The sequence below is a fragment of the Lactuca sativa genome, chromosome 4 (genome assembly GCF_002870075.4).
Source record: "Lactuca sativa cultivar Salinas chromosome 4, Lsat_Salinas_v11, whole genome shotgun sequence".
NCBI lineage: Eukaryota > Viridiplantae > Streptophyta > Magnoliopsida > Asterales > Asteraceae > Lactuca > Lactuca sativa.
The window spans coordinates 227744324-227751122 of record NC_056626.2 but is presented as its reverse complement, the minus strand read 5'-3'; the positions used below and the strand labels follow the sequence as shown (position 1 = coordinate 227751122).

General features: G+C 38.8%; 1 long non-coding RNA gene across 2 annotated transcripts; it reads right to left on the bottom strand.

Moving 5' to 3' along the window:
• Positions 1-3075: 3075 nt before the first annotated feature.
• Positions 3076-5681, bottom strand: LOC128133310 (uncharacterized). Of its 2 annotated transcripts, XR_008231765.1 has the most exons (4): positions 5304-5681; positions 4875-5212; positions 4311-4437; positions 3076-3417 (listed from the first exon to the last, which is right to left on the bottom strand). It is a non-coding gene; the product is annotated as an uncharacterized LOC128133310 (long non-coding RNA). The 2 variants fall into 2 exon arrangements; XR_008231764.1 differs by having other exon boundaries at positions 3076-4437; positions 5304-5680.
• Between the last annotated feature and the right edge of the window lie 1118 nt (positions 5682-6799).

Sequence of the window (6799 nt, the reverse complement as noted above, 5' to 3'; positions counted from 1 at the left end):
GTTAAGCCTTGGTAGAAGGTTACTATTATAGAAAATATAGGATTTTCTGAGAGATTCAAACTTTTGCAAATACTTTTAAACATTTATTTACATTTTTACAAACTTATACATTGGGACAAGTTCAAACGTTTTTGACAATGAACATTGACACTAAAATACTTATGAACTCACAGCTTAATGCTGATAAACTCTTTCAAAATAACTTGTATTCTCAGGTCATCAGTAGACAGGTACCGATGCCAGCTTTTGAGATGATGGAGCGTACTCAAGACTCATCATTTTGTTATTTTGATTTACGTTATATTTTTGGTGTCTGAAATTTTACAGAACACACATGTATTAAATTTATATATTTAATGCAATGGATGATGTTGTTTGCCTATTTACATTTACTGTGTTGTGATTACCTTACATGACGTCCTCCGCCCCAGAACGTTTCCGCCGTTCTTGGTTTTGGGGTGTGACAAATAAGGACCTAACGTCGAATCAAACACAATAATGCTGGTATCTCGGTTAATTCGGGACTGTTCTTAGTGATACCAAGGAGTGAATGTAGCCTGATCAACTACATTCTCTCCAAAGTAAAACTAACACACGTCTTGATGAGATCGGGATAGCTAGGGTACCTAAAACTATACCCTTTATCACCAAAAAGAGAACGTTTGCTTAGTCTGTACAATAGTCATAGCATCCTAGGAATAATGTTAGCATATTTACATACTCACGCAGACAGCATGGCTGGTTTTCATCACCCTGGAGACCCCTATTTCTCTAATCAGGGAAACAACGGGTGGCTAGAGGAGGAGGAGCCTGAGGAAGAGCAGCAGGGTATCCAGTTTCATCAGGTCCTAGTAGCTCACGGGATGCTTGAGGATGAACCGGGAGAGAATCCAGGGGAAGCACACGACGTCGAACCCGACGAATACGTAGACACTGACTACGAATTTGGAGAGATCGACGACGACGACGAGGAAGGTCAGGTCGGGGACCAGGACCCCGTCCCGCCATGCGAGAACGAGGCACAACCAGATCACCCCGCTCCACCAGTGAACCCCCCAAGAGAGAACCGTTCCCTCGAAGCTGAGATCGCCGCACTGCGACAACAGCTGTATGCTATGGAAGCTCGGGCAGTGCGAGCAGAGCATGAGAGGGATGAGGTTATTGGAGACATGGCAGAGATGGCGCAGTTACTGGCGCAACATTTCGGCATATGACCTCGGCACCACCTCCAGACGCAGCTCATCACGGTTAGGGATAGACTTATCATAATAGGTCATTAGGAACTATGTTAGGTACTCCGGCCCTATGTTTAAGTGACTACACTACTCATGGAGCCGTTATGCTGTCGAAATAGCGTCACTTATGTATGCTCTTACGAGCAAATTTTCTTGTATTAAATGCGGATAATATTAATGAACTTTTGTGTGTTTTGCTATGATATTACAAGTTGTTATGTGTTGGGACGTTATGATTGTATGTCCGATGGTAGCAATGTCTAAGTTCGTACCATACACCTAGTTAGTAGGACCACAACCTCACAGAAACCACATACACTCAACATCTTTCCGTTTCATGACAGAAAGATGCCTCGCCGAGCTACTCGCGGAAATCCCGAACCAACCCCGCCCGAAGTTGACACCACTGCTTTCCAGGCAGCCGTGTATGCTGCGGTCACGGCAGCTATGGCACAACTTCACCGAGGGAACAACAGAGGAGACAACGGGCAAGGGTCTGGAAGTTCGAACAACGGGACGAATCAAGGACCCACTAAAACGTGCACCTACAAGGACTTCACAAACGCTAAACCACGAACTTTCAACGGCACTGGAGGGGTGATCACTCTGAAGCGATGGATCGAGAAGGTAGAGTCGGTATTCGAGATATGCGATTGCCCCGAGCAGATGAAGGTGAAGTTTGCGGCCTGCACTTTTGTGGACCAAGCACTCACTTGGTGGAACGGACACGTGGAAGCTCTGACGCTCCCTGTCGCCAACTCTATCCCATGGGCAGAAATGAAAGAAATGTTAATGGCTGAGTACTGCCCCCAAGGCGAAATACAGAAGATGGAGCAAGAGCTATGGAATCTCACTGTGCAGAATGCGAACATCGATGCCTACATATCGAGATTTAGCGAACTATCTCTGCTGTGCCCGGGTATGATCACATCAGAAGGAAAGAAGATTGTGCGATTCATCTGGGGACTGACACCTCCTATTCAAGGGAATGTGATAGCTGCGAACCCTGAAACGTTTGACAGTGCGAAGAGATTGGCGAAGAGGTTGTATGATCATAACAACAAAAAGGGCGAGAAGCGAGTGGAGGCTGAGAAGAAAAAGGAGGATGATGGCAAGAAAGAGAGGAACAACAAGAGAAAGGGGCGTCAGGGCCCCGAGACCTCTAAAAAGCAGCAGACAGTGGCAGTTAACGCTGTCACCGCACCGGTTCCAGCCACACCACATGCTCCAGCCTCAGCTGCTTCAAATGCTTCAAGACCCTATTCCGGTAATCACTACAAGAAAAAACCTAAATAACTACGGAAAAATTCCGTAGTTAAAACATGATATTCCGTAGTTAAACATGATTAGAGACGGAATTTGCTACGGAACCATTCTATAGCAAAATTCTTCGTTAGTAAAGGTTTGTTACGGAATCCGTAGGACCTTCGCAACGGAATTTGCAACAAACTTATTCTGTAGCAAAATAGCTATGAACTATACCTGTAGCAATGTCGTAGCAAATTAACTATAATTTTTTCCATAACAAGTGTGTAGCAAATTAACTACGACCCAATCCGTAGTTCATCCGTTGCAAGTTAACTACAAACTAACCCCGTAGTTGATTTCCATAGTAAATCTACTACCGATTATAGCGTAGCAAATATTCCGTAGTGAATTTACGACAACAAAATTCCACATCAAATTTTTCATAGTAACTTTACTACAGTTTATTTCCGTAGCAAATTTACTACAATACACTTCTGTTGCAAATATTTCTTAGTAAAATTTATCACAGACTACTTTCGTTGTAGAAAAACTGTGACATAATAGATTCCATAGAAATCCAGCTACACAATACTACATAAAAACACCTGTAGTAACTCCATAAAAATATCAATAGCCAAAAATGGTGACACGATTAGTTCAAATACATACAAAAATGACTTAATTTTTATATCCAAAGCAAACTTATAGCAAAATCAGCATTATGTAAATGCAATAACAATTTATCAAAAATATTGTAGAAATCCTATGTGAAATGCTAATAAAAATTTCTAAGTTACCAAAATATTGTTTGTTGGTACATAATATCACCAAAAAATACAGGTTGCCACAAAAGAAGACCATTCTTTGCGAATTTCATCAATATCAGCATCTGTGTATCCATCTTTGCCACCCCCAACGTAAGAAAAAAAATGTACTACAATATAAAGAGGGAAGAGCATGCAAAATCATGGGATATATACAAAAAAAATTGTAAGCAATTTGACATCATATACTACCCATCAATTTGAAAATTAAACATAGAATGGTCCTTTTAATTCGTTTTCTATTATTGCATTGTATTTTTAAATAAATGAAAGTACATTGTTGTTTCTTGTATGCATGTAACCTACTTTATCAATTATATAATTTGTCAAAACATGCGACCTTACATGTTATACTTTGTTTAGTTCTTGAAATTAGAGGAACGTAATAAAATGAAATTTTCGAAAGTTTAACCTACATGTTCCTTTCTGAAAGTAACAAAAATGACATAATAGCATCCTACTTTGTCAAAACATGGAAACTTACATGATATGCTTTGGTAATTTCTTGAAATTAGAGGAATGTAATAAATTGAAAAATTTTAAAGATTAAACTACACGTTCCTTTGCTCAAGTGACAAATACATATGTTAAAATAGCATCCTACTTTGTTAATTAATTGAAATTAGAGGAATGTAAAAAATTGACAAATTTCAAAGATTAAACTACACGTTCCTTTGCTCAACTGACAAATACATATGTCAAATAACATCCTACTTTGTTAATTAATTGAAATTAGAGGAATATAACGAATTGACAAATTTTAGTGGTAACACTCCTAGTACTATAGTTTTTTCTTTGATTTTTTTTTTCAAAAATAATTAAATTGTATTTTTTTTAAACCCAATATAATTTAATATACAATCCGTAACAAACATCTATTAATGATGTTTACAATCAACCAAAAATTATCTTTTTTTTTATTGCCATCAACTATGTTTTCTTTTTATGTCTTTCATATGCTACTTTTTCTGAAACCATAAGACATTAAGACAATAAGACATACTCTCTCAAAGAAGCATTGCCAACAGTCTGAGAAAATGTGATACACTTCACATGAACTTTTCATGCTCTGTTGATGAAGAAGCAGCTACAATCACCCTCAAGAGAGCAAGGGTAGATAAAACAGCAACCTGGAAAGAAAAAGAAAAGTGAGTTTTAATCTTTGAAGAAAGAAAGGCCAAGCAAAAAAGTCCATCAAGTTGTAGGACAATCCAAACTTACTCCTCCACCAAATGAATGTCCACGGAGAATGATTAATATAAGGATATAACTACTAACTTGTCAAATACAAAGCAAATAAAAATAAAATGTATGTTCATTCATTGCAAATCACAGATTATGATAGGAAAAGATTGACTTCATAGTTTTAACAATATCATAAAAAATATATATTCTTTTACAAGTTCAATAAAATGAAGATATAGTTATGAAAGGTTAGAATTTATACAACATGTGTGTGCATATCAATGTTACGCGAGGTCCTGTATATTAGTTATGAAAGAAAAATGGAAAGTGCAACATTCACACAGACAATCATAGCAACAGGCCATTGTTGTGGTCAGGTTACCTTCAAGAGCTTCGTTCTTTGGTCTCTGATCCACCATTCTACCCTTGGAGTGAAAGTGATGAATAGATTTGACGGACCAATAACATTAGTTTCTCACCTTCTTTCTCTTCTCGCCAGCACGATAACGAGTCTCCGGTGGCGAGCCCCCTAATGTGCACTAGGGGGCGGTGTTCCAAGTTGCTTGGCGTAGGTATTTTTCCAGCCCTTTTCGCTTAGTCTAATGCTTTTGATTCTGGAGCTCTCAGCAGCCATTTGTCCACCTGGATTCATAGGTGTTGGGTCATCAACCACCCCTGCATACGCACCAAATTTCATCAGTGCCACCACTGTGTTCCTCTCTGCAAAAAACACACTTTCTCATATCACAAACATTCAATAAAATGATGCTCGTTTTGATCATTGACTTAAAAATGGATCAAAAGTCAAAACCTGCCATAAAATGAAGCCCAATTGAGGGCGGTCCGGTCACATGAATCTCTAAAATTAGGGCTGACACCGACGGTGACCGCACTGGAGGGCGGATGGAGGGTGTGGAAGGTGTGCACGTCGATCGAAGATACTTGAGGCGGAGGTCTAGATGTATACGATGTTGCTGGTTGTGAGCGGTCGTATTTAGAGGCTTGATGGTGGAAGGAATCAATCGGTCGTAGTGAGAGGCTTGATGGTTGAAGAAATCGATCGATTGAGATTGATAAAGAAGGAAGCAGGTAAGTAGAGTCGATCGATTGTGATTATGAAGGACCGCCATTTTAGGTTTAGTGGTGTTAGGCTTTTTTTTTTTTAATCGTGCGAGATAGGGAAACCGTTTTTAAGGATGGTAATCAAGAGTCCCTCTTCTAAAATAGTTATAAAAAATAGTTTAAACTATATTTATATTTAAAATAATATAAAAAAAATTAAAAAAAATTATATTATATTATATTTTATATTAATCATATTTATCAAATAACTTATAAAAAAAATCTTTTTAAAATTATATAAAAATAATATCATTATCACAAAAATAAATATGATACTTCTTGTAATAGCATATGATTATCACTTTGTGGTGAAAGTTTAAATATATCTGAAACAATTATCACATTTAACCATAACAATAACTAGTTAAATAAACTGAAAATATATTAAGTTAAACTTGGAATAAACTCAAAGTATATGGGGTGAGAGTGGGAGTATGGGTGTGGATGCCGGTGGGTGGGATGAGAGTGGGTGCAGGGTAGAGTTAGTTGGATGGGTGAGTTGGTGTGGGGTGGGGTAGTGACAGTACTGGCTTATGGCTTAAGGCTTAAGGCATATGGCTTATGGTGTAGTGCTTAAGGTTTATGACTTGGGGTTAAGGATTAGGGCTCATGGGTTAGGGCTTACGACATAAGGCTTAGCTATGTCTTAAGGCTTAGGGATTAGGGCTTATGACTCTTAACTTATGGTTTAGGGCTTAAGGCTTAAGGTTAATGATGTACGGCTTATGAGGTTCATTCGGGGGCCAATACGTATAGATAAGGACCACAATCGAACTAACAGGATGGGACCCCCCCCCCCCCCACCATCCACCCACTACCACCACCACTAACAACAACAACTGTTTTCTTATAAGGTTTTGGCGGTTCTTGTTGACCTCAAATGCAACGTGGTTGCTACTATAATCTGGAACTCATAGTTAAAGAATGGCTTCAATCTTCTACATCACATAGTGGTTGCGTTGGGTTTGGGACCAAAACCGACTCATGCACAACCCTATTTTCTATTAAGAGGTTCAGTCGAGGTCCAATGCGCATCAGAAAGCACCACAATCGATGAAACAAACGGGATGTGACCAGCCCCTACCAAACTATTTCTAAGATTTTGGCGGTTCTTTCTTACCTCAAATGCAACATGGTTGCTACTAAAGTCTGGACTCACAGTTTAAGAACGGATTCAATCTTAAA